Raw genomic sequence first — 25,991 nt, 5'->3', positions numbered from 1 at the left:
ACTGTGTAGCTGTAAAATATCCTTTCAAATTAGGTAAACCTAAACCACCTTATTCTATTGGAAGGATTAACTTATCCCACTCAACTCTTACCCTCATTCCCTCCCAGATGAATTCCTTAAATTCTTTATTATTGTCCACAACTTCTCCTCGGGTTGCTAAAAGATTCTTCATCTTATCATGTCCCTGTAAATATGGGTACTGTATGTGGTACATATTCTACAGCTATAATCTTTGTTTTACCTTCATTCATTTTAAATCCTGAAAAGATTTAAAACTGTTTTTAAATATTCCACAACAGTGAGGTGTCCTTTTATGGATTTATCAGATGCAAAATAATATCATTTACAGATAGAGAATTTTTCTTGATTAGCATACCAATTATATATTTGTATTTCTGAGTCCCTTATTTTCTTTACCAATGACTCTAAATATAAAACAAATAGCAAATGGGAAAAAGGACACCTCTGCCCAGTTCCTCTGCTCAAACTCAGTTTAACTGAGAGTATCTCCTCCCACTTTAATTCTGGCCTCTGATCCTTCATATATCCTACTAATTAACCTTATTATTATATCAGGGAATGCGAATGCTTACAATGCTGTACTCATAAAATCCCAGCTTACTCTGTCAAATACTTTCTTTGCATCAAGATCCACCAATAATGGAGGTATTTTCTTATGTTCTGCTTTCCTCTGGATTATCATTGCTCTATTGATGTTGTCACATTTGTATCCCTTCTACAGAACACACATCCATATCTGTCAATTTTGGCAACACCTTTGCCATTCAGTTATCTAGTATAGACATAAACACTTTATAATCACAGCTGAAAATTGAAATGGGTCTATATGAAGCTGGGTCTGTAGGGTCTTTATCATATTTAGGTAACACAGGCACCACAGCTTTCTTCCAAGATGTTTGTGCTTCCCCTCCTCTTAAAATACTGTTAAAACCTTCCAGATCTTGATCACTTTCTTCCCTCCTAATTTCCAAACTTCCACAGGAATACCATCTGTTCCTGGAGACTTTCCTGACAATTGATTATACATCACTGTTTTTATCTCATCACCTCCTATCTTAACTGTTAGTTTTTGAGCCTCATCTACTTCTAACTTTGACATAATTTAGGCTTCCACAAATATTTCCATTTGTATTCTTTCTTGATTTTTACATTTCTTCTTTATATAAATTTTCATAAAATTTCAGGAATATCTCTAAAACCTCTACATGATCTGTGGTTACTTTTCTTGTTATAGGTTCCCTAGGTTTGGTGACAATCCTTTCATTGTTCTCTTGCCTAAGTCATCATACTAAAAGTTTTTTTTTGCTCTGGAGTTATTAAAAATAATTACTTAACAGAAGTCTTTCTAAATCCATGCATATTATTCAGATACTCTCTTATTTTCTCTTTAGCACTTACATTTGCTCTTCCTCGTGTTCTGTGAGATTCACCTTATTCTGCAATGTCTTGCTCTTTGTCAGCCCCTCTAAGTAATTTCTGTTACTTGTTTACCATATTTCTTTCTCTTTTATGTTGACCCTATTTTTAAACTCCATTTTCATTTTATCCCAGTCACTAGCTATAATTTCTGAAGATATTTTGATCTTCCCTAACAACTCTCAAATAATTTCCACTACCCAGTTCTTAAATTCCTCTTTTTTAATGGGTGGGTGGGAAAGTGCCAGTGTATTATTTTTACTTCATTACTCTGCATTTTTATGTTAGTTTTTATTGGTGTAGGATCAGAAATAATTATTGGATGTGTGTTGAAGCTTTGAATTAAATGCAGATGTTCCTGTGAAATATAATTTTTGTCTAGTCTATCCCAGTTATTGTATTTTGTGCAATAATATGTAAATTCTACTACTGAATTCACATCTTCCATACCAAATAGTTTCATAAATTTCTTAATTTATCCTCTTTTGTTATATATTGTCCCTTCTTGGCCCCCCAATGTGTCCTCACTATTGCAAATCAAATTCCAGTTCCCACCTGTAAATAATATTCCCTACTGAAAGCTGATTATTTCTCCCAAAATTTTCTTAAGCTCCATAATAACAATTTTTGCTGGAATATAAGTACATGTCATAGTAATACTCCTCCCTTGCCAGCAGCTCCTTATTACCACAAATATACCATGTCTGTCTTTTTAATTATTCCCCTTTTCCTCTGTCCCTGATATTCTGCTGAATATCCATTCTGAAATATTCACATGCTCATTTCTTTCCAAATGTATCTTCTTTAGCATCGTTGTTTGCACTGCATTTCTTAATGTAGTTCAGTACTCTTTCATTTGTATCTATACCTGTAGGACCGTTCATGTTCCAGAATAAGATGGACATCATAACCATCATGATAAAAATATATTATTCCCACCTATTATACATGACAGTTTTATTTGAATCTGTATGCCCAGCTTTTGTGTTACATCCATATAGTAATGTTTTGCAGGCTGATTTTTTGTAGAGTTGTTTCTTCTCATCTCCATTTGAACCGGTGTCACGTTTTTCAGGACTTATTGTTTGAATGAAAACCTTCAAACAAAAAGCTAAATACAAGATACCCACATCCCCTTTTAACTTGGAAGAAACACACAAATGTATGTACATCTTCCAAACATGAAGCTTAACTCTCCAGAAGGGAACAATTGCCTGAAATTAACATCTTTACCTACAGGCATTACCTAACATAAAATTTAAGTTACCAGTGCTAAAGTGCATGCTACAGCCTGTGCTCCTACTTACACTGTTCTTTTATTATCTCTCTGCCTGTCCTCTACTTTTGAGTCTTATTCATTTTGCAGAGGATGGATGGATTTTTTTCCCACTGTAGACCTCAATAACTTTAGTCAGCATGTCTTGCATGTCCTCTTCTTGACTGAGACTCTCCATTGAGTCATGCCTCTGTTGCTGCAGGGTGCTTGGATGGTACCACTGGGCTTGTCAGATGCCTTTTTGGTACATTACTGTTTCAAATTCATATGGGAGATTATTTTTGGTTTGCCTTGGACAGCATCTTTTCCATTCTGGTGTGTTGCCACTTGAGCTTTTCTCAACATCTAGAATGCTTACCAAGGTTTTGGGCAAGGCAGCTAAAACCCTGCAGGAAAAGGAATGTCCATATGTTTCATTTTTCTGATAAGATGCTCTTGCTAGCCTTGTTTAGGGACTTCCTAAAATATCTCTTTAATGACTGCATCCATAGTTGTAGTTCCTAAGAGTGACCATGAAACAGTAAGGATTCCTGTATCGTTCCATGTTTCCATCTCATATGACTGTCTTCATAGAGATAGAGCTGGACACTCTTCATCACTGGTCATTTCTGATCCTGAAGAGAGCCCATGCCGTCTGGTTGAGGACAGATCAAATCATCCAGGCTTAGATTTTACTAAGGCTTTTAAACTTGACGGCTATCATGATCTTCATGATACCATTTCCACACATGAACATGTGGATGTTGCAGTTAACTGTGAGATGCCAGTGGCCACACAGACTACACTTGCTTGTATACCTTCTAGTGGTGGACTGCTGTCACCAGGCCCAAGAGTGGTAGATAACACCTCACTAACTTTTTGATAATAAACCCGTCACAGTTTCTGATGGCACATACTTCGCTTTTAGGCTGATCTGACTTCATCTTCCTCATGACTAAAAGTTAATTGTTCCCCTGAAGATGGGCTCCATATCAACGCATCAGTTATATAGAACTGCAAGCAGTCGTCATAGTCTTGAAGGTCATGGAGAAAAAGCTGCTTCTAGGGGCATTCTTTATTTGGTGAAAGAATCAATCCATTTTACTTGAAAAGGCAAGGGGACTTGTAGTCACACTCAGTTTTACAGAGTGACACTTCATGATTGCCAGTGGGTCATAGATTTAGACATCACTCTATCAGAACCTTTCTTATACCCTGTCAAACAGCTGCAAATATAAAAGCTGTAGTATAGTGTAGATCTTTCAGAAATGGGACATGACAAAGGTCAACCTGTTTACCACTCAGGTAAGTGTTGCCCTCTTCCAGTTCAGCTCAGTGCAGCAGGAGAAGGGGGAAGTAATCCCAAGAAAAACAAATGAATGAGCAACTCCACTACATCTGTAATTCTGTAGAAATCACTTTTATTTTTCAACAAACAGTAAACGCTTTCACGGTCTCTCGAACCGCTTCATCAGACTGAATAAAACAACAAGTTGACTCCTATTTTAATATAAAAGCATGTATAACAATTAATCAATTAATCAATAAACCAATAATACAATAAATATATAATTAAGAATTTTCTTTAAAAACTGTACCAAATAGGTATAAAAAATATATATAATATGGCATCACAATGTAATCAATGTTTAAGAGCTCTATTCTTTAAAAATGGCTTCAAGGAAACCGCTTCATTAATTTCTGGAGAATTATATGCATTTAATTTTAAAATCCATCTCTGTTTAGCTGTTTCTGTTCAGTTAGTCAAATCACCACCTCTCATTCCTACCTTCAAAATTTCTATAACTAAAAATGTAAAGAAATGTGTGTTGCCAGCTACCTCAACATGTTTCGCCAGAGCATTTGTCTCTTTTTTATTTAAAATGTCCCTGTAATGTTCTTGTATACGTTCTTTCAACATGCGGTTGGCAGACTACACAGAATGCAAAATAAACAATGTTCTTGGTTCTGCAGTCTGCATAATGTTTGGCATATATTTCAAAGCCTAACTTAGGGTGAATGAATGTAGAGCAAGAATATATATATTTACAGGCCGAGCAGTTTCTACATGCATATGTACTTTTCTCTGGGACAAATCACAATTCTTCATTGCATTGCTGTTATAACATAGCTGACTCTTCAGGGATTTTTTATTTTTAAAGACAAAGTGTGGTCTATTGTCTATTAAACCTTCAAGATCTTTAACTGTGCTTAAAATATTCCAATTTATGTTAAATATATCACAGAAATCACCAGTATCACTACTATATGTTATAGGAAATGATATAACACAAAACGGAGGTCTAACCACGATCAAAGGATCATGATCAAAAGAACTCACTTACAAAACTCCGTGGTAAAAATAAAAGGTGATTTATTCCATGGACAAACAGATGAGCGCTTTCGCGTAGTGAAACCTACGCTTCTTCAGATGAATAAAAAATACAAAACTCTCCCTTTTTATGCTGAACTAGGCGGGAAGAGTGAACATTAATTAGTTAATTAACAAACAGTTATCTAATAAAACAATTTATCTAGCTGCAACATCTCACTGGTAGTGGAAGTAACTTAGACATCAAGAATCCAAGCAGAAAAATCTACATTTGATAAATGAACAAATAAATAAATAAAACAACCACTATTCTAAACTAAAGTTGTTGACTATAAGTAACCTGTCTATCCTAAAAATATTACTGAACATGTATATCACTGCAGATCGCTCAATTGTGTCCTAAGACTTAATATATTGATATTTATTTCTCATAATATGGTTGTTGCTAAATGCATAACTGCGTTACAAATAAATAAATTAAAAGCAACCGCCATCCTGACGGAGCGTTATTGTGCAGTAAACGTTACTCATTAGGCACATCACTCCCTATCATTAGACAATATATTGAAGCCTGAAAAAGAGAATATGTACATATGTTGCTCTTAACAATTTAATAAATATTAACTCCAATTTATTTTACTGGATATAGATCTGGTTATGAATAAAGACATAAAATGCAAGGTTTTGTAAACATGGGGCGTGTCAATGGGCAAGCCTCATGTCGGTTGATTTCTTAAAGGCTCAAGTGTTGTGCAGCCTTGACAGATGTAAATATATACAACATTATATGCCTCAACATAACACCTATTTATCACAAAACTAAATGCCCAAATATATAAACAATAAAAATCTGTAACATCACTAAAATATTACATGTTTGCAACCTGATCTAAGTCGCAACCATAGGGAATAAATCCTATTATAATAAATAGACGGCACAAATACATACTCTACCTAATGATATCTACAAGACAAGAAACGCTGTCATGGATACCGTGAGTAGCAGTATACTAAATAAATCCTATTATAATAAATAAACGGCACAAATACATACTCTGCCTGATGATATCTGCAGGACATAAAACGCTGTCATGGATACCATGAGTAGCAGTATACATTCAAAGATAAATATAGCGTATAAATATGAATCGTATATATGTGAGGCATGAATCTAGTTCATAGCTGGCAAATGCGAGTATACATGCCTACTATAGGAGACACATCTGTATATATATAAGCCATATAGGCATACTAATTCTATATCTAGATCTATAACATCACTAAAATATTACATATCTGCAGGCTAATATACATCGCAATCATAAATAGATAAATCCTATCACAATAAGTAAATGGCACAAGTACATGCTCTATTTGATGATATCTACAAAACTTGAAACGTTGTCATGAAGGCCATGATTAGCGATGTGCAACCAAAGGTTAATATAGCTTAAAAATATAAACCTTATATATGAGAGGCATGAATCTAGCTTATAACTGACAAGTACGAGCATACATGCCTATTATAAAAAACACAACTGTATGTATGTAGGCCATATAGGCAAAGTGATTCAAATGTGTGAAACACTGAATACATAGAGAAATTGAAGCCACAGGTAATATCTTATGGACTACAAAGCTGAATGTTATCGTGCCTATAAAACTGTATGGGACTTGGTATAAAAGAAATCTTAACTGTCCAAAATGTTAAACCATTATATGTACTGTTAAGATTGTAAATATTCATGTTCAACATATTCTAGTTACATAATGGAAATATAAATAAGAATAATACAATATGCTGACAGTATATATATCAAAACTGTATATAACAGTCCGATGGACTACATGAAGATTCTTAAAAATAAAGCTGTCATTATCTATTAATATACTCTAGTGCATTCAAGCAGGGGCTTAATGGAGATAGAATTATTAAGACCCGGAGGTAAATGTGCCCCTAGTTTCAATATCCAATTTAATTCAGCCTTAGCCAGCCTATTTGCATCATCACCTCCCCTCAAATTCAGGGCTACTACTTCTAACACTCGAAACTGGAAAGAAAGGTGTATGGGGTATTCCATTATGTGTTTGGCCAGGGCATTATTCTCATTGCCCTTTCTGATGTCATACAGGTGATTGTAAATCCTGTCACTAAGTTTTCTTTTTGTTAAGCCTACATAAAACGCTGTACAGCCTGAGCAATTGGCAAGATATATTACATTCTTTGTGTCACATGTAGCAATAAACCTAGGAATAAAACTATAATTCATGTTGGGATGATGATATTCCTGGATGGTAGTGATGTGACCACATCTATTGCAATTATTGCATGGGTACGTTCCTTGATTAAGCCTACTTGAGGCAATGACTGTTGTATTGGACAGTAAATCATTACATAGAATCCTTTTTAGGTTGCTACAGTTTCTGTATAGAAATCTAGGTCTTTCCCCTACCAATTCTCTGGTTGCACCATCCATGGTAAGGACATTCCAGTTACGAGAGATCACCCCTTGAATACTCTTCACATCACTCGTATACTTAACTGTATATTTAAGTAGTCTACCCGGGTTATGCGTATCAAAATGAGTTCTATATTTTTTATATTCATAATTGTTGTTGGCATTAAGAGTTTCGGGTAACCCAGAACCCAATGCCATAGATCTAATGTCCTTCACCATATTCAAGTTGTAGCCTCTGTCTTTGAACAGGGTTTCCATCAAAGCAGCTTCTGCTGATAATGAATGCTGTTCTTTGCAGAGTCTCTTGATCCTCATGAATTGGCTTTTAATAATGCCAGAGAATATAAATCTGGGATGCATACTGTCATACTTGAGTATAGTATTTTTCCAAACTGATTTCCTGTATAGGGAAGATGTAACCTGTCCACAATCATTAATCTTAAGCAACACATCTAAGAAAGAAATAGATGTTTCAGAACTTTCTTGAGTGAATGAGAGAAAGGGGGTGGTGGATTCTATGCTTGACCAGAATAGATTGAACTCTGTCTGTGTACCTTCCCAAATAATTAGGATATCATCTACAAAGCGTTTGTACACCTTCACCCTGTTGAACATAGGGTGAGTGAATACATAATTCTTTTCCCAATCTAGAACCACTAGGTTAGCATATGAATTAGAGCAGGGTGTGCCCATGGCAACACCCCACTGCTGCAGATAACATTTCTCACCGAACACAAAGACGTTGTTGTTAAGCACCAAATCTAGTAGTTGGCAGATAAGAATATTCCTGTCACTACTGTATGGTGATTCACTTGTAAGTATCTCACAAATAGATTGTATACCTATATCATTAGGTATACAGGTGAACAGGTTCTTGACATCTAAGGTGATGAAAAGATATCCATATTGTTATATTGCTCAGATGCTCCAGCAACTGGTAAGTATCTCTCAATATAGATGAAAATGACTCAGCTATAGGTTTTAATAGATGTTCAGTAAAGGTGGAGATGTTATAAGTTGCCAAATTTTCCCCCGATACAATTGGTCTCATTGGTATGGGGACTACATTCTTGTGAATCTTGGGCAATCCCTTTATGATGGGTAGGACTGGATGTTCAATATAGAAAAATTCATAAATCTCTTTACTGATCTGCCTACACATAACTAAGTCATACAGGATGTCATGAATATTATGAATAATATTGTTGACCTCATTAATATGGATTTCCTTATATGTATCCTGATCAGTAAGCATAGAGAGCATATTAGCTGTATAATCTAATGTATTCAGTACAACTACCCCACTGCCTTTTTTGTAGGTATCATCAAATAGAGCATGTACTTGTGCCATTTACTTATTGTGATAGGATTTATCTATTTATGATTGCGATGTATATTAGCCTGCAGATATGTAATATTTTAGTGATGTTATAGATCTAGATATAGAATTAGTATGCCTATATGGCTTATATATATACAGATGTGTCTCCTATAGTAGGCATGTATACTCGCATTTGCCAGCTATAAACTAGATTCATGCCTCACATATATACGATTCATATTTATACGCTATATTTATCTTTGAATGTATACTGCTACTCATGGTATCCATGACAGCGTTTTATGTCCTGCAGATATCATCAGACAGAGTATGTATTTGTGCCATTTATTTATTATAATAGGATTTATTTAGTATACTGCTACTCACGGTATCCATGACAGCGTTTTATGTCTTTTAGATATCATCAGGTAGAGTATGTATTTGTGCCGTCTATTTATTATAATAGGATTTATTCCCTATGGTTGCGACTTAGATCAGGTTGCAAACATGTAATATTTTAGTGATGTTACAGATTTTTATTGTTTATATATTTGGGCATTTAGTTTTGTGATAAATAGGTGTTATGTTGAGACATATAATGTTGTATATATTTACATCTGTCAAGGCTGCACAACACTTGAGCCTTTAAGAAATCAACCGACATGAGGCTTGCCCATTGACACGCCCCATGTTTACAAAACCTTGCATTTTATGTCTTTATTCATAACCAGATCTATATCCAGTAAAAGAAATTGGAGTTAATATTTATTAAATTGTTAAGAGCAACATATGTACATATTCTCTTTTTCAGGCTTCAATATATTGTCTAATGATAGGGAGAGATGTGCCTAATGAGTAACGTTTACTGCACAATAACGCTCCGTCAGGATGGCGGTTGCTTTTAATTTATTTATTTGTAACGCAGTTATGCATTTAGCAACAACCATATTATGAGAAATAAATATCAATATATTAAGTCTTAGGACACAATTGAGCGATCTGCAGTGATATACATGTTCAGTAATATTTTTAGGATAGACAGGTTACTTATAGTCAACAACTTTAGTTTAGAATAGTGGTTATTTTATTTATTTATTTGTTCATTTATCAAATGTAGATTTTTCTGCTTGGATTCTTGATGTCTAAGTTACTTCCACTACCAGTGAGATGTTGCAGCTAGATAAATTGTTTTATTAGATAACTGTTTGTTAATTAACTAATTAATGTTCACTCTTCCCGCCTAGTTCAGCACAAAAAGGGAGAGTTTTGTATTTTTTATTCATCTGAAGAAGCGTAGGTTTCACTACACGAAAGCGCTCATCTGTTTGTCCATGGAATAAATCACCTTTTATTTTTACCACGGAGTTTTGTAAGTGAGTTCTTTTGATTGTGATCCTTTGATCGTGGTTAGACCTCCGTTTTGTGTTATATCATTATCGCTGGCTTTGTGACGGGGGTCTATTCAGCGTTGGAGCTGTTTCCTGTTTCTTTGGATTTTTACTTGCTACTTTGTTACAGCTCCTAGCACACGATGGAGACAATAGACATTGAGTTACGTTATCGACCGGAGACGAGGGATACCACTAGTTTGCGGGATGATATTTTACATCATGATGGGAACCCTTTATTGACTCTGGACTTTGTGAATACCAACGAAACTGTCACAACCTCCAACAATGGTGGGAATCTAAGTGAATTTTATGCTCTTTGTAAAACATTTGAAGATGATTTATACAGACTGCAACGTTTTGTGTGGCAAAGGCTACATCTAGAAGCCTGTCTACATTTTCGGGTGGTACCAAGGGGGATGCGTGTCTTTTGCATGCCCACCTGTGGGGACAGCCACCCGATCTTGCTAAAACAATGGCAGGATCTGAATATTGACTTAGGCTTCAGATACATGAAGCTACTTATACAATATTTTCAGCCACTAGAAACTGAACTACGCAATAAGGCAGATGCAGCCTATAAAGAGTTAATTGAGCGCTTCAATTCAGACTTTTGTTTAAATAAATTAAACAGCATTTGTACGCAAGTCAATACCTTCAGCATTAGACTTAAACAGATTAAACAAAAGAAGTTACTAAGAGATCATAATGATTTCCAATGTGGCCAGATCTTCGTTTGGCCCAGAACATACAACACTGATACTAACAATGAAGCTGCTTCATCAGCCAGCAATTTGGCATCTAAGAGTAAATTGAACACTACCATAATGACTCCATCTTCACGAGGTGTTTCGTCTCCATCTACTTCCAACTTATTGGGAAATAAAGAACCTGTGTCAGCAACACTAAGTGATACTGGTGGCCTTGTTGATTCCATGGGTGCTGATACCCCCCCACCCAATCAATTAGCTCTTTTAGATAAGCAAGTTGCTTCTGTACTTGGGGCCATACCCAAGGTCCCCACCAATGACAATGCCCGTTTTTTACCTTATCCAGTCAAGCAAAATTACCAAAACAGGGGGCGCTCGAACAGTAGAGGCCCAAGAAAAAGAAAACCATCAGGGGAAAGATTTGGAAAGACAAGGAGAACAAGGCATTGACTGACCTGGTTTTTAATTTTTCTGATATTACATTGGATAGCACACAAATTAACCTTTTGAACAAAGGCCTCAACTTCATTCCAGCCTGCTCTGGTGTTTTGAGTGAAACACTCATTGACTTAAGACTCTTTTGTCGCATGCTTTCCTTGAAACTGTTTTTCAAAGATCAACCACAAGTCAATATGATTGATAGGAAGTTAATTCAGTTTAAACGTAAGAGTAATTTCATGCCAATTATGCCTAGTCATGTAGAGTGTTTTTTAAGGCTTTGTGAGACAGATTTCTATAACCCTTTTTCAAATAACAACAACAAGGTAATATACTACAACTTAACTGCACTGGAACATAAATCTCTCAATGACTTTAAACATAGAAAAGATATAACTATTAAACCTGCCGACAAAGGCGGTGGGGTAGTTGTACTGAATACATTAGATTATACAGCTAATATGCTCTCTATGCTTACTGATCAGGATACATATAAGGAAATCCATATTAATGAGGTCAACAATATTATTCATAATATTCATGACATCCTGTATGACTTAGTTATGTGTAGGCAGATCAGTAAAGAGATTTATGAATTTTTCTATATTGAACATCCAGTCCTACCCATCATAAAGGGATTGCCCAAGATTCACAAGAATGTAGTCCCCATACCAATGAGACCAGTTGTATCGGGGGAAAATTGGGCAACTTATAACATCTCCACCTTTATTGAACATCTATTAAAACCTATAGTTGAGTCATTTTCATCTATATTGAGAGATACTTACCAGTTGCTGGAGCATCTGAGCAATATAACATTAAACACTGACCTGATATCTTTTCATCACCTTAGATGTCAAGAACCTGTTCACCTGTATACCTAATGATATAGGTATACAATCTATTCGTGAGATACTTACAAGTGAATCTCCATACAGTAGTGACAGGAATATTCTTATCTGCCAACTACTAGATTTGGTGCTTAATAACAACGTCTTTGTGTTCGGTGAGAAATGTTATCTGCAGCAGTGGGGTGTTGCCATGGGCACACCCTGCGCTAATTCATATGCTAACCTAGTGGTTCTAGATTGGGAAAAGAATTATGTATTCACTCACCCTATGTTCAACAGGGTGAAGGTGTACAAACGCTTTGTAGATGATATCCTAATTATTTGGGAAGGTACACAGACAGAGTTCAATCTATTCTGGTCAAGCATAGAATCCACCACCCCCTTTCTCTCATTCACTCAAGAAAGTTCTGAAACATCTATTTCTTTCTTAGATGTGTTGCTTAAGATTAATGATTGTGGACAGGTTACATCTTCCCTATACAGGAAATCAGTTTGGAAAAATACTATACTCAAGTATGACAGTATGCATCCCAGATTTATATTCTCTGGCATTATTAAAAGCCAATTCATGAGGATCAAGAGACTCTGCAAAGAACAGCATTCATTATCAGCAGAAGCTGATTTGATGGAAACCCTGTTCAAAGACAGAGGCTACAACTTGAATATGGAGAAGGACATTAGATCTATGGCATTGGGTTCTGGGTTACCCGAAACTCTTAATGCCAACACCAATTATGAATATAAAAAATATTGAACTCATTTTGATACGCATAACCTGAGTAGACTACTTAAATATACAGTTAAGTATACGAGTGATGTGAAGAGTATTCAAGGGGTGATCTCTCGTAACTGGAATGTCCTTACCATGGATGGTGCAACCAGAGAATTGGTAGGGGAAAGACCTAGATTTCTATATAGAAACTGTAGCAACCTAAAAAGGATTCTATGTAATGATTCACTGTCCAATACAACAGTCATTGCCTCAAGTAGGCTTAATCAAGGAACGTACCCATGCAATAATTGCAATAGATGTGGTCACATCACTACCATCCAGGAATATCATCATCCCAACATGAATTATAGTTTTATTCCTAGGTTTATTGCTACATGTGACACAAAGAATGTAATATATCTTGCCAATTGCTCAGGCTGTACAGCGTTTTATGTAGGCTTAACAAAAAGAAAACTTAGTGACAGGATTTACAATCACATGTATGACATCAGAAAGGGCAATGAGAATAATGCCCTGGCCAAACACATAATGGAATACCCCATACACCTTTCTTTCCAGTTTCGAGTGTTAGAAGTAGTAGCCCTGAATTTGAGGGGAGGTGATGATGCAAATAGGCTGGCTAAGGCTGAATTAAATTGGATATTGAAACTAGGGGCACATTTACCTCCGCGTCTTAATAATTCTATCTCCATTAAGCCCCTGCTTGAATGCACTAGAGTATATTAATAGATAATGACAGCTTTATTTTTAAGAATCTTCATGCAGTCCATCGGACTGTTATATACAATTTTGATATATATACTGTCAGCGTATTGTATTATTCTTATTTATATTTCCATTATGTAACTAGAATATGTTGAACATGAATAGTTACAATCTTAACAGTACATATAATGGTTTAACATTTTGGACAGTTAAGATTTTTTTTATACCAAGTCCCATACAGTTTTATAGGCACGATAACATTCAGCTTTGTAGTCCATAAGATATTACCTGTGGCTTCAATTTCTCTATGTATTCAGTGTTTCACACATTTGAATCACTATGCCTATATGGCCTACATACATACAGTTGTGTTTTTTATAATAGGCATGTATGCTCGTACTTGTCAGTTATAAGCTAGATTCATGTCTCTCATATATAAGGTTTATATTTTTATGCTATATTAACCTTTGGTTGCACATCGCTAATCATGGCCTTCATGACAATGTTTCAAGTTTTGTAGATATCATCAAATAGAGCATGTACTTGTGCCATTTACTTATTGTGATAGGATTTATCTATTTATGATTGCGATGTATATTAGCCTGCAGATATGTAATATTTTAGTGATGTTATAGATCTAGATATAGAATTAGTATGCCTATATGGCTTATATATATATATACAGATGTGTCTCCTATAGTAGGCATGTATACTCGCATTTGCCAGCTATGAACTAGATTCATGCCTCACATATATACGATTCATATTTATACGCTATATTTATCTTTGAATGTATACTGCTACTCATGGTATCCATGACAACGTTTTATGTCCTGCAGATATCATCAGGCAGAGTATGTATTTGTGCCGTTTATTTATTATAATAGGATTTATTTAGTATACTGCTACTCACGGTATCCATGACAGCGTTTTATGTCTTGTAGATATCATCAGGTAGAGTATGTATTTGTGCCGTCTATTTATTATAATAGGATTTATTCCCTATGGTTGCGACTTAGATCAGGTTGCAAACATGTAATATTTTAGTGATGTTACAGATTTTTATTGTTTATATATTTGGGCATTTAGTTTTGTGATAAATAGGTGTTATGTTGAGGCATATAATGTTGTATATATTTACATCTGTCAAGGCTGCACAACACTTGAGCCTTTAAGAAATCAACCGACATGAGGCTTGCCCATTGACACGCCCCATGTTTACAAAACCTTGCGTTTTATGTCTTTATTCATAACCAGATCTATATCCAGTAAAATAAATTGGAGTTAATATTTATTAAATTGTTAAGAGCAACATATGTACATATTCTCTTTTTCAGGCTTCAATATATTGTCTAATGATAGGGAGAGATGTGCCTAATGAGTAACGTTTACTGCACAATAACGCTCCGTCAGGATGGCGGTTGCTTTTAATTTATTTATTTGTAACGCAGTTATGCATTTAGCAACAACCATATTATGAGAAATAAATATCAATATATTAAGTCTTAGGACACAATTGAGCGATCTGCAGTGATATACATGTTCAGTAATATTTTTAGGATAGACAGGTTACTTATAGTCAACAACTTTAGTTTAGAATAGTGGTTGTTTTATTTATTTATTTTTTCATTTATCAAATGTAGATTTTTCTGCTTGGATTCTTGATGTCTAAGTTACTTCCACTACCAGTGAGATGTTGCAGCTAGATAAATTGTTTTATTAGATAACTGTTTGTTAATTAACTAATTAATGTTCACTCTTCCCGCCTAGTTCAGCATAAAAAGGGAGAGTTTTGTATTTTTTATTCATCTGAAGAAGCGTAGGTTTCACTACACGAAAGCGCTCATCTGTTTGTCCATGGAATAAATCACCTTTTATTTTTACCACGGAGTTTTGTAAGTGAGTTCTTTTGATCGTGATCCTTTGATCGTGGTTAGACCTCCGTTTTGTGTTTTATCATTATCGCTGGCTTTGTGATGGGGGTCTATTCAGCGTTGGAGCTGTTTCCTGTTTCTTTGGATGTTATAGGAAATCTAAGTCTATTGACATTATTCTCCGAGGTGTCTGATGTTACCACCTTCTCGGAGAAATAAGCTTTCCCTATGGTATCCCTAATTTTAGTCAGCTCAAATAACTGTTTGTCAAAAATCTTACTGGAATAGCCTCTGTCTAAAAATTCAGTTTTAAGATTTACCAGGGCCATTTCAAGTGATGCATCTTCATTATGCAATCTCGTAAGTCTCAGTATTTGCGCTCTCACTATATTGTTTTTTACGAATTGTGGGTGCATGCTGTTATTATGCAGTAATGCATTCCTTCTAGTAGATTTTCTAAACATACTAGTATGAATTCCTAGCAAGTCAGACTTTTTTATTTTCACACCAAGGAAGTCTATCTCATTCTCAGAAACTTTACTAGTGAATTTTAAAAAAAGTGGTATTACCAAGATAGTCTATAAATGAATCAAGATCTTCTTTGGTCCCTTTCCATAGGAGAAACATATCATCAACAAAACGGGTATACCAGATTATTTTATCTAAATAGGATTCCAAAGACAAAAATGCATTATGCTGCCATTCTACTAAAGCTAGATTGGCATAGCTATTGGCACAGGGTGTGCCCATAGCCACGCCAATCTTCTGCAAAAAATATTCATCTCTGAATATAAATACGTTGTTTTCTAAAATAATTTCTAGCAGAGAAGATACAAAGTTTATCTTATCAACTGTATAAGTCTTCTTCATAGTTAATAAATTTTTAATATTTTCTATCCCCCAATCATTGGGGATAATAGTAAACAGGGACACTATGTCCAATGTAACAAAAAAAAATACTGTTCATCTACACCTTTCATTTTACCATACATCTCTAAAAACATCTTTGTATCACTCAGAACACTGTTGCATTCATTGAGTATAGAATTCAGACATTTCTCCACATAAATGGACAAAGGTTCAGTAGCCCAACCTTTTCTAGAGACAATGGGTCTCATTGGGGGTATCCTAAGATTCTTATGGATTTTTGGCAGCCCGTAAATAATAGGATAAGTAGGATTCTCAACTGTGAAGTATTTAAATAAATATTCTGTAATCGTTCCATTAATTAACAATTCGAAAAGCATAACAGCTATTCTATCTGTAATTCCCTTCACTCGTATATGGGTAATTCTCTGATATGTCTGTTCATCATCTAATAATAAACGCATTTGTGCAATATATAAATCTTTATCTAGTACAACCACCCCACCCCCTTTATCAGCGGGTCTTATTTCTATTGAATGCAAACGTTTCAGCTCATTTAAAGCAATGCCCTCTTCTCTGCTCAAATTGAAGTATTTATGTGTTGTTCCATTATTATATCTCTGCCTGATTTCCTGTTCACAAACAGATACAAATGTTTCAACAATAGGATGTTGTTTGGGAACAAATGTGCTAGGTTTTGCAAAAACATTATATTCAGTATTACTTGTTTTAAAAATAGTCTTAAGCATTAGAGTTCTAACAAACAGACTAAGTTCTTGTAGTATGCCTGCTATGTCAGTTTGTTGCGCAAGGATAAAGGATAAACCTTTCCCTAAAACAGAAAGTTGTGCTTCTGTGAGTGTTAAATTAGAGATATTTAAGACCAAACCTTGGTAGTTCTGCTCCTGGTTTGTCTCAGCTGACCCTCTGGCTGTTGTTGTTTGCCGATAACTCTGCCCCTCCGATTCCGACTCCTGGACAGTTCTTTGATAGGTAGTGGGTCTTGCAGTTGGAAAGGCATAAACTGTGTCCTTTTTAGACCACCCATTTCTATTGAAAAAGAATGCCTTGCTGTCAGATTTTCTGTTTCAATAGTAACCACATTGTCTTTAGTTAAAGTCTATGCAGTTTCAGTGGTTGTGCGTGCCTTTTCAGTTATAGATGTTAATTCCTTGTCGTCCACACGCACTAACAGTTCCTGTTCTGCTTGGATCTGTTCAATAGGTCGCTGAGTATTGGAGTTTTCAGTTCTATACATGCTATTGGTTATGGGGGTTCTAGGCCAAGAAAAGCCCCTCCCCGTCTGAAAGTCATTCATATCTCTTTGTAATTTCTTAAGTTTACCACTCTGTAAAATGCTTGTCATAACTGGATATTTGCTCATGTATTACATCAATTTTATCCAGTATGATATCCGAAGGAAATGTACTTTGTAAATGTACATAACTCTCCTTGAGTTCTTTCATCAACTCATGCTTTTGTGGGAGAAAATGATCTAATAGCAGACGCATATAATCATAACTTAACTGAAGGTTCATCTGCTGCCAATTTTTAAAAAGCTTGGGGTATAAATCCCCATACGAGGGCATAGTTAGAACTCGTAAACCTCTGGGCACAATTTTGTATCATAGAGATGCGTCGAGGTGAAACCTCTACCACTGCAGAAGGGGGAAGAAGTTTTGGCTACATTCTCTGTCTTATGGCACAGGAGATAGCTTTATGTCTTTCCACCATTCTTTTTGGCCTAGTGCTTCATCATAAAGTAAAAAGAAGAAAGACCTTATATAATTCTTGTCACCTCATTTGTTGAGAAGGTTATAAATTTGGGTACTCTAGTACTGTGCTGTAGGGGAAGCTCTTCTCATGTTGGCCTATAATGACTGACGTGGTTGGTTTAGCAAGTATCTCACCTCAGGGTGTGACTGTTCCCATGTCAACCTTTAATTTGTTGTATCTTCTGGCTGAGGTGTCAGAAATAACTGAAGCTACCAGAAAGACTTCCATTTAGCTGGCTTGCATCTCCATGTGGAAGCAGTTCTGATTTAGCTGAATGGTACCTCATACTGCACCATATAGCCAGCAAGCAGGTTATTCTGACCATATTAAAGGTCGACATGGGAACAGTCACACACTGAGGTGAGATATTTATCAACAACTTCCACCACTCCATCCCCAAGTCCTCACTCATCCAGTATGCAGATCACTCCACTATCATCTGCTCAGCTTACTCCCCCACTGAACTCCTATCTAAAACCCAATCAGCCTTCCATCACCTGGCCCTAAACCCTAACAAAACTAAACTGATGAGATTCACTCCTTCTAGAAATTCCACTATCAACAAAGACTCATTCCCCATACTCAGCCAAAATAATAACCCCCTTGAAATTGTTCCCAATACCAAACTGCTCGGCATCATCATTGATGAAAATCTAAATTTTGACACCCACATCCATTCCACCATCAGAAAAATCTATCAAAACCTAGGTATCCTTTACAGACACAACCGCTACTTCAGCCCCTCCACCAGACAAATCCTAGCCTCCTCCTATCATCTCCCCACTCTTATGTACCATGCTCCTCTGTTCAACAATCCCCAGCATGGCCTACAATTCAAGCTCGGGTCCTGTTACCATAAAATTTGCAAATTTGCAACCAATTCAAAAAACGCATCTCACCACTGCCACTCCCTCCGTACACTGCAATGGCTCGAACTTCCAAACTACTGAGATTCCTCCATTTCACCACTGCCCATATGCTCATCTTCAAACCTTCAACCTGCTCCTGTCTTGCTACTGCCTTAACCCTCTAGATACCTAACTGCTCACTCAGATCTGAAAACCAAAAATCTCCTACAAATCTACAAACCCTCACGTCCTCCTGGCCAACAGCTACTATCCTGCTCCATAGCTAAATAGTGGAGCTCCCTCCCCCTTCGCAATATATATAACAATACCAGTTTCAAATCTCAATTCTCCTCCCATCTGTCTTCTAAATGGGAATGCCCATGTCACGCTCCAACTTAATCTTTCCCCTCTAAACCCTACATTCACTCTGTTCTCCATCCTTTACAACACTTAGATATTTTTCTTTTTATCTCCACCAAGACACCCCAGGACAATTCTCCTAATGCACATTGGAAGACCTGGTCAATAATATGAAAATAATTTTAAAAAAAAATCAAATATTCACATATCTATATTTTACTCTTGCTGTTGAATATTCTACTGCTGTTTGTACTGGTATGCCTAATTCACAATGTTCTATTGTATGCTTATTTTACAATGTTCATTGTCTATATGTATCATGTATATATGTATCAAGTCTATATGTATCATGCTGATCATGCTGTATCCCTGTTTATATTACATCATGTGTGTCTGTATATTGTTTGTTTGGAGCTTTTCTCCCTGGGTCTCCACTGAAAATGGGCTCTTCTCGGCCCAGTGGAGTTCCCTGGTCATCAAACTTAAATCAAATAATAAAATAAATAAAAATAAATGTTAGGCACCTTTACTGTTTTGGCTTTGGTCAACCCACAATCAGGGTGCATATGACATCTGTTTCTGACCATTATGTTTTTTTTTGTGTAATACAGGATTGTGGTCCAGCAACAGTTAGTCAAGAAGTTTCATAAAGAAGTTCTGTTTCTCTATTCTCCTTTGAAAAACTCTTCCCTTTGTGAAATCTTGATGTCTTGATTGGCAGGCTTCCACTTTCCTTGTTTGAACCCACTGGCTCTGCAGCAAAACTTCCTGAACTGAAAAACACTTTTTTTCTGGTGGCCATTACATCTTGTCAAGTGATCTAGGAGCTGCAAACGGTCATATACATGTATCATTATTTGGCCTTTTGGCCTATCTTTAGAGTGTTTTCTAAATTATCCTTGAACCTGTCTATTATTCACCCCATTTTCTTTGCCATGGCAGAAGCCAGAGCACAGAGGTCTCATCACACATGAATTTGCACCACCTGCTCAAATTTTATCCAGAGCCAGTTAATGAGATTAGGAAGACTGAACAGGCGTCTATTTTCTTTAATTCATGGAGGAAAGGGTTCACAGTTGCCAAATAGACCCTTTCCACTTAGATTGCATCTCTTTTGTCATTAGGCAGCTTACTGGAAAAATTAAAAATATGGTGAGTGATAAATAAGAACTTGTACTGAGTTGTAGGTGATACACCTTTGCATTGCAGAAACCCAAATTGAAGTGGTTCAGTTAACCTGGGATAAAGGTGGAGCAAGATATTGATTTTTTTGCTGAGCACATATTTTGTAATCTGTGTTAGTAACAGAACTGGCTGAGAGTTGTCTATGTTAAATATCTGTGTTGCATTGAAGTAGAAGTATAGTTTGGGGTAATGTGAAATACTTATCTGGTACACAAATAGTGGAAGTCTTGAACTGAAAATGCTGAGTTAGTTTTTGAAAATAGCAAAATAATCATCTATAGCCTTTGGATCTTTAATGACTACGTCATCAGGTCTAAGTTTCTTGTTAAAGTTGTACTTCTTTGCCTTAGTTACAGTTACTGAATAATTCTAGCTCTATGGCATACAAGGACAGAGCCCCACCTATGACCCAAACAACCCATGTTTGACTTGCAGTTCTGGTACTGAAAGAGCTGAGCAGTGGAGTGTAGGAGTGAGCAGCTTATGCTTGCTTATTTTTCTTACGAGAAGGGAGATAGTGGTCTAAGATGGCCATATTACTCCTGTGTGAGCAGACTTCTGCATGAACGACCAAGGGACGGGGTCTTGACCTTCCAAGCCATTGACAGTAGCAATTGTAGACATGTTTCTGTAATCCAAGTTTTTATGCCAGGCACGGGACGGGGGGGGGGGGCTTAACCATTAAAACAAATAGTAATTGAGGGCTGATGGTTGGCAGGCATTATGGGGGAAATAGCATAAAAATTACTGACTATTTTCAATGGTAATTATATTCACCACATAAATAAAGAATGTGAAGTTGTTCTATTTCGCCGTTCATTCTTACAGATGGGTTCAGAGCCGATCCTTGGCTCCGAGTCAGCCTACTAAAAAGCTCGATTTCTTCAGACAGCTCGAGGCCAAGTCCCTATCTCATGATGCAGCTTGAGTTACCCAGATCTAGTTTGCTGCTGCAACAGATCGGAGGTTTCCTAGCACAGCTCTGGCCAGTATAGTTTTTCTTCTAAAAAATTTCAAAATTTTGTCTTACATATTAATAGTTATTGATAGTTATAACTTTAGATCTTTAATAGCTTAAAATTAGATAGTTCTCTTACTTCCTTTGGCCTTTGTTTTTTTATAGGTCTTTAGCATTCCCTTTCCCTTTTTTGGTGTGCCTTTATAAAAATATTAGGATAATTTTATATAGCTTTGTAGTGTTTAATAAGTTTCTGTAAGCCTTAGACATTGTGTGCGAGTGTATTTAGATAGTTATAGTCAAATTACATTTATTCATATACAGCCCATTTGTTTATTAAGGGCTAATTATTGTAGTTTAAGATTGCTAAAGTTTGTTTGTGTGTGTGTGTTTGTGTGTGTGTGTGTGTGTGTGTGTGTGTGTGTGTGTGTGTGTGTGTGTGTGTGTGTGTGTGTGTGTGTGTGCATTCTTCTTTGATACTACAGTCTGTTGGTGTACAGTTAGATATTTTTGGTACTGTAAAATTTAACATGGCTGACCAAGAAAAAGACAAACATCCCAAATCTAGATTTAAAAAATGTCCAAAGTGTGGACAAAAGATGTCAGTGACAGATGGTCATGTAAATTGTGTTTATTGTCTCGGAGCCTTGCACTTGCAAGAGAGCTGCTCCATTTGACATTTCTTTTCTAGCAGAGTACTACATGAAAAGAACAGAAAACTGATTGATTGATAGAGGACTTCTAAATCTTCTTTTCAGGAAGCTTTGAGCGACCAGGATAAATCTAGCCAGTCTCCCAAGTTTTACAAGTCTTCTAAGGCTTCTTCATCTGATTTGTCAAAATCCAAGAAACCGTCGACGTTGGCTCCACAGCCTTCGGAGCTGAGCTTTCCTGTCTTTTCGGAGCTGGTCCCCAGTCCTGGAACTGGTCACCGAAGTACTAAAATCTCCTATTCACCAGTCGGTACCTCCCTCCATACATTCATCTCGGTCCTCGATTAGCCTATCCGATTTGGATGTGGATCGTGTGGTGCAGAAGCTGCTACACGCACCAGCATTTGCTAAATTTTTATTGGTACCAACCCAACTGGTTTTGGAACCAAAAACTGTTATTTCATCAACTTCTTTTCTTCCTCTGAACCATACCGGTCCATCGGAGCTGGAGGAGGTGGACCTTATGATTGTGGAACCTTTGGAGCCGACGCCTTCTCCAGTGCCATCAGTTCCATTTACTCAGACTTCCTTGGCACCAATTGAGGAGTCTATGAGCCGACACTCTCCGGTCGGGTCCAGGGACGATAGTTGGACTGACCTTGTCGGTTCCGGCTTTGCCTCTCGGGGCCTTGGCTCAGATGAGTTCAGCTCCTACCTCTGGTTCGGAGCCCACTGTTCTGGTGCTGAGGGGATTGATTGTTTCTTCAGATCCAGTGGTTCCTTCTCATCAGAGCAGAGGTGCCTTTGAAGCCATGAGGAGAGTAATGTCCCCTAGGACATCCACAACTTCAGGACCAACTACCTCCTCCCCAAAAGCGCCAGTGTGTCCACTTCTGTCTCACAGATTCCTTTGAAGCGTAGAGACCCTGAGCCTCAGGAAGCCCCACTGAGTGGCCCCTACTCTTCTGAGACCTCACCAGAAGTTCCCATTGATGAGGTTCCCAGGAAGAGAATTTGCAAGAGAAAGCACCTAGACTCCCCGCATTTGTCTCTCGCATCTGACACCAACTAAGATGAATCAGAAGCTCCCCACGGTTCCCCTCTGAAGATATCTCATTTGCAGATATATTAGAAATCCTTAAGCAGAGAGCTGGCTGGAAGCCCACCCACCCTACTGAAGATGAGTCGGTTCTCCTGAAGGCCTTTGGTTCTCAACCCTTCACCTCTTGGGTGTCTCCGCCCTTCAATGAGCTCATGGAGCTGGTCTCACAAAGGGCATGGGAGTCTCCAGACACCATGGAGCCTGTCCCTAGGAGGCTCAATAAATTTATTTCTGCCCCTCAGGATAAATCTTATCTCACTAAGGGAGTGCCAGTTGATGCCATGGTGGTGGCGTCAGAAACTTCTTCCTCTATCCATTCTCCTAACAGAGACTCTAGGATCATGAATAGATACGGGAAGTGCATGTACAGTTTAGTGACTTTTGCCATGCATTCACTGAACTATCTTACACATTTCACAAGACTACAAAGAGACCTCCTAAAAGAGCTTGGAGATGCTCTTCAGGGTACGGTAGCGGCAGGAGCTTCAGACAAAGTTGCCTCCCAGCTTGCTACCCTTAATTCCATAGTGAATTCTTCCATGCTTCTCATCTCATATGCAGCTGATGGAACGAGTAGGGCAGCGGGTACAAGAATTGCTCTCAGGAGACACTCCTAGATGCGCTTATGTTCCTTTGCGAAGCCCTTTAAGTCACCCTTTGTCAACATCCCTTTTGAAGGCTCATCCCTTTTCGGGCTCAAAGTTAAGGAAACTTTGACCAGGTGTGAGCAGGAAGGAAAGACTCTGTCTGCTGTCAGAGTCCGTTTTTCTACCCCTACTAGACCCTACCCCAAGGGTCAAAAGGGAGGAAAGATGTGGTTCCGAAAAGCCCAAGGAGCATTTCTGGACACACGTGGTGAACCCCCCTCCAGGGGCAGAGGAGGGGGCAATAATGGAAGACACCGCCCTCGCAGTAGAGGGGTCCACAAAACCAGGACGACAGAGACCAGTTCTTTGGAAAGCCCTACCAGCGCTCCTAAAAGGAGGCTTGACGTTCCTACTCTGGATGCAGTCAGGGGTTGCTTATCTTTGTATCCAGATGCCTGGCTCAACATAACTAATGACAACTGGGTACAAAGTATAGTTTCCAGAGAATATTTCATTCCCTTCGCCATCCCCCCTCCATTGACAACAAAAATCCCGGACGTTCCAGCAAGTTACAGTAGAGGTCCAAACGTTGCTAAGAAAGAGTCATCCAACCAGTCCCATCAGAGACAGGATCCAGAACTTACTCAAGATTATTTTTAGTTCCAAAAAAGTCAGGGAACTAGTGACCTATTTTGGACCTCAGCAGACTAAACAGATCTGTCAAGAAAGAAGTTCTGGATGGTCACACTTCAGTCGATACTTCCCTTCTTAGGGAAAGACAATTGGATGTGCTCGATAGATCTCCAGGATGCGTACTACCATATAAAAATGGCCAGACCATCCAAGGATCATCTGCGCTTCGGGCTGGAAGCCAATCATTACCAGTTTCGAGCCCTGCCCTTTGGTCTCACTACATCCCCCAGAATGTTCACCAAATGTATGGCAGTGGTCACGGCTCACCTGAGGTGTTTAGGATTCCAGGTGTTTCTGCACTTAGACAATTGGCTCCTCACCACCACCACCAGGCATCAGCTAATACAAGTCAGGGACACCACTCTTTCTCTTTGGAATCAACTGGGCATTACCACAAATTCAGAAAAATTTGTCTTGTCGCCATCACAACATATTGTTTTTATTGGAGCAGAATTGGACGCCACCACCACCACTTTAAAACTGCCATCAGAAAGGATATTACTACTTCGTCAGCAAATCCAGAACATCATATCCAGAGACAAGGCTCCAGCATAAGAAGTGCTAAAGTTGTTAGGGATGTTGGCAGCTGCAATAATAGCGATTCCATTTGGTCGCATGCACATGCGGATTGTACAGTGGCTGCTGTTCACACAATGGTCTTATCAAGAGCTCCCAGTGTCTCATCTCATTATTGTCATAAACACATGCAAAAAGGATCTTTGGTGGTGGTTGATCTCTCTTCAAGTAATGATAGGTCGTCCTTTTATCCTACCCTCACCATCGGCCACAGTGAAGACGGACACTTCCCTGATGGGGGGGGGGGGCATTTTCAGGGAAGAACAGCCCAAGGCACATGGACTGATCAAGAGACACATCTGCATATCAATGTCCTGGAGATGAGAGCGGTACTCTTGGCGTTGCAGTACTTTCAGGACTCTCTCCCTCTGGGGATAATTGCGATTCAGACAAACAACATGTCACTGGTCTGGTACTTGAACAAACAAGGAGGAACCAGATCCTATCCCCTTTGTCGAGAGGCCCTAAGAGTATGGCAGTGGGTTACATCCACTCCGTGCTTTCTGATAGCAACGCACAATCTGGGGAAATATAACGTGATTGCAGACAAAATGAGCCGGGCAATTTTGTTACCTCATGAATGGTCCCACAAAAAAGAGATAGTGGAGAGAATATTCTGCAGATGGGGCCAGCCTTGCTGCGATCTTTTTGCTTCCCACATGAATACAAAATGCAGAAGCTACTTTGCCCTGGTTCCCCCTCCGGGAGATTCTCCAAGGGACGTACTCGTACACAATTGGCCTCCGGGTCTCCTCTATGCATTCCCACCAATTCCCCTGATACACAAAGTACTACAGAAACCAAGAGCCCTGGGAAGGACCATCATTCTAATAGCCCCTCATTGGCCTTGTCAGATTTGGTTCCCCTTCCATCGTCTTCATCT

Source organism: Protopterus annectens, chromosome 2.part2 (genome assembly GCF_019279795.1).
Source record: "Protopterus annectens isolate FY-2018-M chromosome 2.part2, PAN1.0, whole genome shotgun sequence".
NCBI lineage: Eukaryota > Metazoa > Chordata > Ceratodontiformes > Protopteridae > Protopterus > Protopterus annectens.
Note: the sequence above shows the minus strand (reverse complement) of the source record.